Source organism: Acomys russatus, chromosome 24 (genome assembly GCF_903995435.1).
Source record: "Acomys russatus chromosome 24, mAcoRus1.1, whole genome shotgun sequence".
NCBI lineage: Eukaryota > Metazoa > Chordata > Mammalia > Rodentia > Muridae > Acomys > Acomys russatus.
In genome coordinates, this window is record NC_067160.1 from 13,145,714 (window position 1) to 13,157,861 (window position 12,148).

Consider the following 12,148-nt stretch of genomic DNA (forward strand, 5'->3'; position numbering starts at 1 on the left):
AACAGGGGGATCATTGTCAATTGGCTTTAATGGGTAGGGATATCCCCACAAACATACTAGGGAGGAAAATCTCTGCTCCTGGACATGGGAATGGAGATCAGTCATGTGACTAGGAGGGTGCTGGCTCCTGATTGCAGAGTGTAGATAGCATCCTTGAAGCTGACCTTGGCCAGGAAGAAAACAGGTGCCTCAGCCTGATCGCAGTAGCCGGGGACCTGAATGGGCCTGGAAGTGGGTCTCCTCTACAGCACCTCTAGTCAAGAACTCAGCCTTTGAACAGAGAACTCAGTCACGGAAAACTCTGAACTAACAGATGGATGTGCCTTCGAAATGTTGTGCTAATATACCTAGCCTTGCTACCACTGCCTAGCAACTCAGCATACCTCAGAGTGTAGCTTGTTTGCTCTCCTCATGGATCCCCTGTGCTGTCAAGCAACAAGAGAGAATATTTCCCACACACTGCTGACCCAGGAAAAGATCCAAACTCAATGTCAAGAATGACAGCCAGAGCTGGAGAAATGGCTCAGTGGTTAAGAGCACTTGCTGCTCTTACAGAGGACACTAGCTGGACTCCCAGCATTCACTCACATGGTGGCTCCCAATAGTCTGTAACTCGATTCTCAGGAACCCCACACCTTCTTACGGCCTCTGCGGCACAAGCATGCACGGGACGGATGCATGGACATATTTGCAGGCTGAACACATATATACACTAAATAAATACATAAATAAAAAGTAAACATCGAGTCAACTTTAGATGACTACAGCAAACTGTGGAAGTTTATGACCACATGGTGGTCATGGTGGGACCAAAAAGCAACAGCAGCAACAATAACAACAACAACAACAACAACAAAAAGATGAGTGCATTTACAAAAAAAAAAAAAAAAAAAAAAAAAAAGCTAAAAGGTGATTAGGAGAGTTGGCCCATGTCCTTGTCTTTCCAGGATTATCGTATCTTCCAGAAGCATGCCAAACAGAATGCACACTTGGCCAGGGTGCAGCATAGAAAGCCTGAAGCCAAGGGCTCCGCACCCTAGATGCCAAATTCTGAGGTGTGTCTTCTCCCAACTTTTCTGCCATTATTCAGAGAGCTATATCGTCTTGATGTTTTTACAATATGGTCCTGTAGTTATTATACTGACCATAATTTGTCTTTGTCTTTTCAAATGTATGTGTTCTGATGTGGGGTCCTAGCTTTAACCTGCCTTTAGGGCTTGTTTGTGGCGGTTTTGAGAACTGGTTGAGAGCCATGTGGAAGGACCTCGGTTTCCTCCTTACACTCACTCTGCTCTTGATCTTTCCATGTTTGCAGATCTGGGTGTCAAAAGAGAGAGAGAGAGAAAAGAAGACTCCCAAAATCCCAACAGATTGGCATTTTACTTTGGGAAGATCAGTGCGCTCCCTGTGGGCGGGGAGTGGGACGCGCGTGGCCCTTGGCCTTCGGTGGGCCCACTCCATTTTAAAATCCAGCTTTTAAAGTGAATTAGAACTTTTTAAGTTTCTCAAAGCGAGGCCCTCGGGCTCGGGAGCAGAGAGGAGATGACGAGAAAAGGCTTTCCCTGTGATGGGAGAGGATCCCACCCGAAGGCCCGGGAATTCTCTAGGGACAGCGACCTCGGTTGGATACCCCTTCCTGGACCGGCTCTTGGGCGCACGCGGGTCCGGACCCCTCGGCCTCCACCCCGGGGCAAGCCCAGCCCCGGCTACGGTCCCGCCGGCTTCGGCGGGCAGGGCGCGGCAAGGGCGAAGGGCGAAGGGCCAGCGGCGGCCTCGGCATCCGCATGTGGCGGGGGCCATAGGGGGAGGACGCGGGCCGAGGGGGAGGGCTCACATCTCGGCGAAGTTCCCGGATGGTCGCAGCCTCCCGGCGCGGAGCGCTTTTCCTGCCCTCCCTGGCTCAGCCCTACGGACCCAGAGAGAAGTTTTCCAGAAAAAAATGCCCCGCGCGCCGCGGGACCGAGGAGCCGTCTGGAGCCGCCGCGTGGTAAGAGAGCCATGCCCCGCCATGCAGGGCGCGCCCAGGGGCCACGGAGTTGGGGCGCGGACGGGCGGGATGTCGGGGGCCCCGTCCTGGGCGCAGAGGGGCGCGATCCCTGCTCAGGCCCGGGTTACCGCCCGCGCGGGAGGAAGGGGCAGTGGCTGCCGGGGCTCTGGACGCTCCCTGCTGCTGGGCTGCAGAGACTCCGGGCCGTCCGCAATCGGATCGGGTCTAGCCCGGGTCTCCCCGAGATGTCCCGGGCGCCTCATCTGCAGCCCCAGCTCCGCCTAGGGCGGGTGACTCTGGAGCGTGCCGCTCCCAGAACTCGGCTTTAGTGCTCCTAGGCATCCGGATCCTGGGTCTGTGCGCGCCCTAGGCTGCTCCTGGAAGCGCGGCCAGCTGGTGTCAGGGCTCTGCGCCCGGGGGCCTCTCCCTAAATCTCGGACTGCTTTCCTTCAGTCTTGCACGCCCTACCTTAGCAGGCGTTCCTTTTAAAAAGAAAGAACTGTTAAACTTGCAAGTGTAAGGGAAATCCAATAGGGATGACCCAGATCCTCAGTTTGTGGCTAGACTTTGAACTCAGATTAACAAAAGGTGTGTCTATGGGGAGCCTGGTTTAACTAGGTCTTGCTTAATCTCCAAGGAATACTTGTCCCTGGGCTATGGGCTCTCAGCCCCTCAGGATGTCTGGAGTGAGCAGGCTTGGTCTCTTTCTCTGAAAATTGCTAGCCTGTCTTCAATTCCTGTGCCGGGCTGCAGGTAGATACAGGGACAGTGGACACCTGCGCGTCTTAGGTAGGTTTTCTTTTTAAGTTTTCGTGCAGTTTGAATACTGTGGTTTCATTTGAAGTCACTGATAGATTTTTTTTGCCTCCTCAAAGGTGCTTATTTCAATCATGGATAAATAACTTAAAGACATCTTCCGTTTCAGTTTGTAGACTCACCTTTTGACTTCATCCGGAGAAAATCTTGCATAAGCTGTCAGCGCTCTGCATCAGTGCTCAGGACACTGCCTTCGATGCTAACTAGCTGGCAGTTGTCATTCACAAGGTTGGGTCTCTCAGAGACGTAGGGGTGTTGTTGCACTGTGTAGCTCATGCACACATCTGTGAGTGCCCATGGCCGGCTGAAGAGAAGCTGCAGATGTCAGTTCCGCCAACATCACCACCTTCCCTGAGAAGCCATAGCCTTTCTCCCCGGGAATCACATGAGTGCTTTCAGACTATGTGATGGAGAGCAAAGAGATCTGAAAGCAAGGTCAGATCGGATTCTGGGATGTTTAGGGAGAATGAACGCTTTTCCCACCTTGGAGGGACTTGCATCTTTCAGTTGTTCGTCTCACACATTTTCTGCCGTGTGTTTAGCTACTCCCTGATGTCCTTAGACCTACCATGTGACTCTGTTGACGGTTGTTCCCCTACAGGGTGTGAGGATTTAGTAGGACAGCAGGGTGCGGAGTGGCAAGAAGCTGGTTGACACTAGGGTAACTCAGTCGCTATGTATCAAGGAACACCAAGGCACAAGAGCAAAAATGAACTGCAAGAGAGTTGGTGGCGAAGAAAAGGGTGCTCTTTTAAATTTACTCTGTCCAGGTGCTCTGGCCAGCATGAGCCAGCTTTCGTGAATGGCTACGTTACTCTGTTTTTGTCACTGTCTTCGATATCTGAGTGTGTTTCTAACTATGGTGAAACTAAGCATTCTTTTCTTTCTTTTTTTTTTTTACTTAAAAACATTTTGTACTTTTATTCTAAAACGCATGAAAACATTTTTTATCTGTTGCTGTAACCTGTTCCTTTCTAAGAACCTGGGGGAATCTATCTGCCAGGGCTGTGGCCTCCCTGGAGCCTGTCCTCCAATGGAGGCCACTAGATTTCTAATGATCTCTACACAGAGGGTCCCTCTGCAGCAGCTGGGTTCTAGCAGCCCCCATGTTAGCCCATGGGCCCCACACGAGCCAATTAGGGCGCAGTGGGAATCAAGCTCCTTGCTCTTTGAGCACTGAGGGTTTCTACTAGGAGGTTTAGTCGCATTCCCTGTTGCGTAGAAGGGAGACTTCTCTCAGAAGACTTTGCCCCTGGGTGCTTGCCGTCACTATGGACAACCATGTTCGAAGCAGCAGGGCTGCAAGGCAAATGTGGGAAGGTGGAAAAGAACAAATACAAGGGATTTCAAGGAGTGAAATTACTTCCAGCTGGTGGGAGTCAGTCTACCGTTGCCTGTTGGCCCTGTTGGCAATTATTTATTATTTCGTATGTGCTTGCCGTGGAAAGATTTAAGAGGCGCGTTCACGTTCTGAGCCACCATCCTTGCTTCAGTTGAGAAACATTCCTGGGTTCACTTCTCTGGGACAAAGGACTTCCTCACGGAGCCTCATTGTGCTGCCGAGCCCTAACGCGTGTACTTTCTCCTCACCTCGTGGGTATGATAGTCAGGGTGAGACTACTGAGTCATGCATACTTTTGAATAACAGAAACTCGCAGAGCCCCGCCAGTTAGTTAAGTGGTGTTACCTGCTAACACGCGAATGCTGTGCAGTACTCTGGTTCTTAGCCGCGTGTGCTTGGACGCATACAAAGGCGTAATTCCGTTGAGTGTGGAGTGAGGGGGTGTCAGTTTTGTTCTGGTTGTTTATGACAGGGTCTTGGTAGGTAACCTTGGCCTGCCTGGAACCTGCAATATAGACCAGGCTGACCTCGAATGTGAAACAATCTTCCACCTTCTGCCTCTTAGGCCCTGGGCTTATCTCGGTGAGCCTCTGGCCCTAGAGAATCCATTTTTTTGAGAGCCCACAGGTAATGCCAGTGTGTGCCGAGTACAGTTTCCATATGGTTACTGCGTGGACCATGAAGTCTACTTGATCTTGTGTCTGTGACAATTACTGGGTCTTACAAGGTCTATTTTTCTTTACCTCTAAAACGAGAGCAACAGTTTCTACACAGAGGATCGCTATGAGGGTCATATGTGGTCACGTGCACAGTGTATACGATGGTGTTGTTGGCGTTTGTGGACCATCATCATTAACATTATTATAATCAGTATTAGTGTGGATACAACAAAATAGCCTACATCTAAGAGCTGCTTTTTTTTTTTTTTTTCCTTTTTTTTTTTCTTTCCGAGACAGGGTTTCTCTGTGTAGCCTTGGCTGTCCTGGACTCACTTTGTAGACCAGGCTGGCCTCGAACTCACAGCGATCCACCTGCCTCTGCTTCCCCAGTGCTGGGATTAAAGGCATGCGCCGCCACCGCCCGGCTAGGAGCTGCTTTTAGTAAGAATTCACATATAGAAACAATCTCTTGGATGTCTGTGGCTTATCAGGTGTTTCATATCTACCATGCAGCTTTAAGGAGGAGAAGAATCTTGATGTTGGGGTTGGGCAGTATCCGCCCACCCAGTACTGCCTACTCTGCCGAGGTTCGTAGAGCAGACTAAGGGAAGGGAGTGCAGAGACAGCATGCATCACGTTCTTAGCCCTCTGGCACAAGGAAATGTTGGCTGTTGGGTTGTGGTACTCCTGGGTAGCCTCCATCCATGGGAGGGGAGAGCTACCAGGGTATCAGCCTGCCTGCCTGAGGCCGAGCAGCTCTGATCTCAGGTGTGGATGGAGCCCAAGGCCAGTGGCTAGAATATCATTGCTTCGTGTGGCCAGACAGCTTGTGGAAACACAGTATTACAGAGTCTGCCCATTGCTCACACATACTTATTGAGAAGCCAAAAGCAATAAGCTTTGCTACTCGAAGAATACAGACAAGATTAACAATAAATGTAATTATCTACAATTTTTGTATTGTAGTTTTGATTGCTATGATTCACATAAGAATGTGTCTCTGTATAGCTTTTTTAAAAAAGATTTATTTATTTATTGGATTTTCGAGACAAGATTTCTCTATGTAGCCTTGACTGTCCTGGACTCACTTTGTAGACCAGGCTGGCCTCGAACTCACAGAGATCCGCCTACCTCTGCTTCCCGAGTGGATTTATTTATTTTTATGTGCATTGATGTTTTGCCTGCATGTATGTCTGTGAGAGGGTGCCAGATCCTCTGGAACTGGAGTTACAGACAGTTGTGAGCGGCCATGTAGGTACTGGGAATTGAACCTGGATCCTCTGAAAGAGCTGCCAGTGAGTGCTCTTAATTGCTGAGCCATCTGTCCAGCCCCTCTTTCTTTCTTTTTTTTTTTCCCCCAATGCTGAGAGTTGAACCTAGTGCATTGGACATGCTAGGTAAGACTACACTGAGCCCGATTATGTTACATATCTATCTATCTACCTACCTACCTACCTACCTACATTTGGTTTTTTGAGACAAGGTTTTTCTGTGTAGTCTTGGCTGTCTTGGAAGTCACTCTGTAGACTAGGCTAGCCTCAAACTCAGAGGTCTGCTTGCTTCTGCCTTCCGAGTGAGTGCTGGGACTAAAGGTGTGCCACCACCACCCATCCCAATTATATTAGTTTAAGTGAATGAAAATCTTCAAATCTTTTAATGATTTTGGTGGCACCCTGTGCACCTCAGAAATGCAGGGGTCCTCGGAGACCAGAAGAGCATGCTGGATCCCATGGAACTGGAATTAAAGATGGTTGTGAGCCACCATGTGTGTGCTGAGCCGTCTCTCAGCCCCTCCCTCTTTCTTTCCTTCCCTCCCTCCCCCTTCCTTTAATGTCACCACTCACATGTCCTTTAATTGGTTCATTTACTATCCATGCAACCCTGTGAGGTTCCTGTGTATGTGGAGTCTGAGGCCGAGCTAGTGACAGAGTTAATATTCAGACCCGGGCAGTCTTATTCTGAACCCAGGACCCTTAACTCTTAACTCTGTCACCAGCCTATGGTACACGACTCTCCCGGTCCCACATGATTGCCTGTATATAATCCTCCATCCTCTGCCTTCTCTTCCCCTGTATGGTGCCTTCTACACATGTGGTTCAGACATCCTGCTCCCACCCCTCCCCCCACGACCTGTGGATCCTGAGAGGGAGGTAGAACAGTGGAAGAGACCTCAGGTGACAGTCAGGACAGATTCTCCGAAGGCAGCTTCAGTGAGCCTGCTCCTTTAATGGGGAGAACAAAGGCTGCTTAAATCTTTGGGGAGTGGGTAGGGATTTTTGGGGCAAGTGTACATCATTGGCAATGCCAAGGTACTGGGGATGCCTCATTTGCATAAGGAGGCATTCCAGGTGCTGCTGGGCATGACCTTGTAAGGTAAGAAGAAGTTTAATGTGGCTGCCAGGCTACCTGACCTCCTCTGGTGGGCAAAGATGGGGGCACAGGGCTATGTGCGCTGGGACACACAGGACAGGATCAAGGTGGGTGGTGGGTAGAGAGCCATCTTACTCCATCCGATCTCAGGGTGAGATTTCTGGGCTTTGGACACACCTCCACCCTACTCTTGCTCCAGGTGGGCTCCCCTAGTTCCACAGCTCCCTGGCCCCGCATACAGATTTTTCAGATCAGTTACAAATCCTTAAGAAGACAGAAACACTAGGCTTCGTTACTATTCCCTAACAGAGCATCGGCAGAGTAAGTGGGTGGCATTAAGGAAGCATGGCTCACGGTGTGAGAACGCACTCCTACACATGCAAATGCTCCTCCCTGCTTTCATGGCTCGGTCCTCTCTGTCAGCTTCTGTCACAGTTCGCTTGGGCCTCACCTGTGCTTGGTTTCTGCTTCGTCCTGTATTGCAGGCTCTTCAAAGCATCGCTTTTTTAAAACCTCCATTTTTATACTTACTCCCTTGAAATGGTTGTTCGTTTATTAACGTCCGTCAAGTGGTGGTAGATTTCTTACCCTGTCAGAGTTGAGGTGAATGACTTTTCCGTCAAGTCAAAACAGATTCTTGTTTTGCAGAAAACTCTGATTTTTAAGATGCTGGGAAAAACAGTTCAACCTAAAACTGGACTTTTACCATGAGTGATTTGTGTAAAGTGTCGTTCATTGTCGTGGGTAACGTCAGCTGCAGAGAATCCTTATATCCAAGATAGGAAATAGTTCTGATAAGTCATAGGATTTGTGTTCTCTGCTGTAATCTTACTACAGCAGGTGGGTAGACCCCTAAAATGAGGCAAATAGGGACAACACAGGCCAGCAGCCAGGAGCATCCTGTGGGAGCATGCTGCAGTTAAGACCCAGGCCTGGGGACCCCACTACAAGCCTAGAATAAGAAAAGCCCAGGAATACAAGTTATTTTTAGGAAACAAGGCCAACCTACTTCCTCCCATTCATGGTGATGTATGAACGGGGGAAGAGGCAGAGGACAGACCCCAGGCCCAATCGAGAGTCTTGTCCAGCCTGGTGGGCTCTCCTTTAGATCAGTCAAAGCTACTCCTTCGCTGAGAGCTTTTTCTTTCACTTAATTCACTTTCTCCACTCATCCGCTGTGGTCCATGTGCCTCATCCTTGCGCCTGAGAGGCAAGGACTGAGCCAGGAGCTCTGTAGCAATGCCTGCGTCTTCTTCCCATGAGTGTGAAGGCTTAACCCGTGGCTGAGAAGGGATGCACAGCCTGAGAGAGGCACGAGCCTCTCCTGCCACGGACTTGGACCACAACCAGTTCTGTCAGGGAAATGGAGCCAGAAGGAAGTGGTGCATGAAATGGGAGTTCAAATCCAGTTTTCTAGACCAGTAGAGTAAATGATAACTTTCAGTCAGTTGATTTTTACATACTTTAATTTTTCTTACACAGATAATATATGTTCCTTCAAAATATCTTCTTCCTCCTCCTTCTCCTCCTCCTCTTCCTCCTCCTCAGCAGCAGCAGCATTATATTGTGCTGAGAATCAAACCCAGGGCCTTCAGCATGCTAAGCACTGGCTGTGTTGTGGCCCTGCAGCCCTCCTTGTAGCGTTCTAAAGTTTGGGTGTATCTAATTAGTCCCCCATTGGCTGGTCACAATCACTCATTAGAGCATGTATTGTTAGTCAGCGAGTTGGTCAGCTCACCTGTAAGCGTTTGAATGATGCCTGAACAACCAGCCATTTTGTTCTGTGGTACAATACATGTCACCATCTACTGGTGGCCCTGCATAGACCAATGGGTAGCTGGTTGAACTTCTTGGGTTTTGTTATTTCCAATGACCTCAGCCCATTTCTTAAACATGCCAGACATTTTCTTGTGTAAGTTGAGCAAGGAATTTGGACCTGCAGAGGTCAAAGGGAGCAGACCGATTGGGAGTGATACACCGTTGAAGTGTTACATTAGCCATCAGGTGATGCTCAGGAAACCTTGGGTCTCCCTTCCCCCAGCGGAGGAGATTTGCATCCCACAGAACCTTGGGAAAACATGTACCCTAGCTATTTACTCTCTGGGAACGTAAACAGTGAGATCTGTGTCTTGACCACAATAGTCGTGTGTTGTGGAGCCGGGTCGTGAAATAATGGAGGCAGTCAGATCAGCCTCGGGTGGAGGAGGAAGGAAGCAGTCGCCTCTTAAACAGGCCGCATCCCATCAACACGCCACCCCTCTCTCCCCCACCTGACCCCCCCCCCCCCATTGGGTATCCAACTAGGCAGGCGGGTGGTGTGACTTCCAGGACATTCTATGATAATGGGTTGGTCACCAAAAGGTTGACTGTCAGAAGAAAGAGAAGAGTAAACCAGTTCACGTTGCTGGATCTCAGACAGTAAGCCGAGGAACATTAAGATAAGTTTTCGGAGGTGCCAAGATTCCTGATTATACTTTTGAGAACCTAGAAAAAGGCAGAATAGTTGAAGACCTTTTAAAGGCTTTAAAAATGAGTAAGGAGGTTTACTTTAGCCAGTGTCTCTGTGTGTCCATTACAGCTGGGATCTGATTACCATGCATACGGTGCTAAAGAGAAAACCCAGAATAGAAGTTTTAAATGATACTGGGTTTTTATAATAAAATCTCACATTGTCCTTTCCCCTAGAGTTAGCATTGCTTATTTTCAAAATTCACACTTTGTTTGAGACAAACCAAAAAATTAGGTTGCGGGTGTATGGAGCTTCTGGTAGTGTAGATTTGAGAGCTAGAAAGGTTATTTTTTAGGCAGTATAATCCCTTCCTCCCTTAATCTGTTTTTGAAGAGGAGCTAGAATCAGAAAAACAAAACAAAACAAACAAACAACCAAAAACCAAAAACCAAAAACCTCTCCTGATTAAATAAAGAACTGCTAATATTATGATCTTATTTTAATCAGACAGTTCCTTTGTGTTGATTTATTTTATGTATATGAGTGCTCTGTTTTCATGCACACCTGAAGAGAGAATCAGATTCCACTATAGATGGCTGTGAGCCACCATGTGGTTGTTGGGAATTGAACTCAGGACCTCTGGAAGAGCAGCCAGTTCTCTTAACCTTTGAGCCATCTCTCCAGCCCTATGTGTAGAAAGCTTTAATTGATCACCTCCATTTGCTATGATCAAACAATTTACTTTCCCCCTTGGAGCCTGGGAGAAGTTTTATTCACCAAGAGGCAAGCATTCAGCCATTGTGGGGTAGTCTCAGCCACACATGTGGCTCTCTGTCACTTTTTTTTTTTTTTGAGACAGGGTTTCTCTGTGTAGACCTGGCTGTCCTAGACTCACTTTGTAGACCACGCTGGCTTTGAACTCACAGCAATCTGCCTGCCTCTGCCTCCCGAGTGCTGGTGTTAAAGGCGTGCACTACCACGGCCAGCTTCTCTGTCACATTTTGAAAATTAGTTTTAATTTGTTCAGATCACAAATTATTATGTACCTGCTAGATGAGGGGGTGGCTCAGTGGAATCTCTGGTTCCCACATGAAAGCCTGGCGTAGCCTTGCATGCCTGTGACCCTAGCATTGCCTGGTGAAGACTGGCAGATCCCAGAGGCTTGCTGGCTGGCCAGCCTGACATCAACAGTGAGCTTCAGGTTCAGTGAGAAACCATGTCCCAAATAAGAGTAGACTAGAGGGTAGCACCGGATGGCTTCCTTCGGCCTACATACACACACACACACACACACACACACACACACACACACACACACTCATACACCTCAAACATACATAAGTTTTGAAAAGACAAAAAGAAATATGTATAAACAGTTGACTTTTCTCCTCCCTCCCTCCCTCCTAAAGATAATCAATATGAGCAGTGCTGGCTGATGCTTCCTCTCTGCTTATATAGCTATTGATAACCACATTCCCACAAATAGCCGTTAGTACTAAAAGTGGCATTCTACATGCTAGTCTGGGATTAAACCCAGGACCTCAAACATGGCAAGGCCAGTGAGCTCTACCCTCAGCTCCACATAGTAAAACATCCCAGACATTCCCTACAGGTAAAACAGAACAGCTCAGTCACAGAACAGCTGTTCAGTGTTCTGTTACTTATTTCCCCATTCAGACTGCTTCACGGTTTCTTCTGCAGCAGTAGTTCTGTGCCCGTGCTCCGCACGTGTGTGTATGTGTGTGTGTGTGTGTGTGTGTGTGTGTGTATGTGTGTGTGTGTGTGTGTGAACATGCTAACACAGAGACGCTTTTGTTTGTGTGTGTTGCCCCTGGTGAAGTGGTATTGCTTTCTGAAAGCTGTAGCAACTCACAGTCTCACTAACACTATTTGAACGTTTGTTTCCCTACATTCATTTTGAGATACAAACTTGCTAGTCTCCTTTTCCTGGTCTGTTTCAAAGGATCCCCTGTGGAACCCTTGTCAGTGCCTCTGTCCGAAGGGGGAAAAAAAAAAACACTCATTTGAATTATTCATGCCTCATCTTTTTCTCAGTTTCTTAAATGTATATATGTTTGTCTTCTAGAACCAGAAAAGAAAAATTTGGGCCTAATCTCACAACGCTTAACTGTTCTGTGCTAGATGAAAACAGAACACTTAATTTCTATTTGTAATAAAGCAAACAGAGACCTTTCAACCCTGATTTTCTCCTTCTAAACTTATATTATTTAAGATGTTGCCTCAGGAAATATAAATTGCTTTACTGGGAAGAAACTTAACCAAATACAAAGTTGGGAATACTCAAGGAGTCTTAAACCTACAGAGCTAAACGAGTATCCCTCTTGAATCCAGGGCTCTGAAGACAAAGCTTCTTTGAAACCATTCGTTGTGGGCTCTGCAGGAGTTACACACAGAGGAAAAAGTGAGTCATAGCAGCTAGAGATTGAAACCTGCATTGCTAGTGAAAGCCCCGCCCTCCTTGCTCCTGCTTATTTTCCTGGGAGGTGAGACCAGATTCCACTTCC

At 48.0% G+C, this 12,148-nt stretch overlaps 1 protein-coding gene across 1 annotated transcript in view; it reads left to right on the forward strand.

Annotated features, from left to right (window-relative positions):
* The first annotated feature begins 1,827 nt into the window (after positions 1-1,827).
* Wipf1 (WAS/WASL interacting protein family member 1) overlaps positions 1,828-12,148 on the forward strand; it is a 104,287-nt gene continuing 93,966 nt past the window's right edge. The window contains exon 1 of the mRNA XM_051167174.1: positions 1,828-1,987. The gene's annotated coding sequence lies outside the window, so the exon portion shown is untranslated. The remainder of the gene's footprint in view (positions 1,988-12,148) is intronic.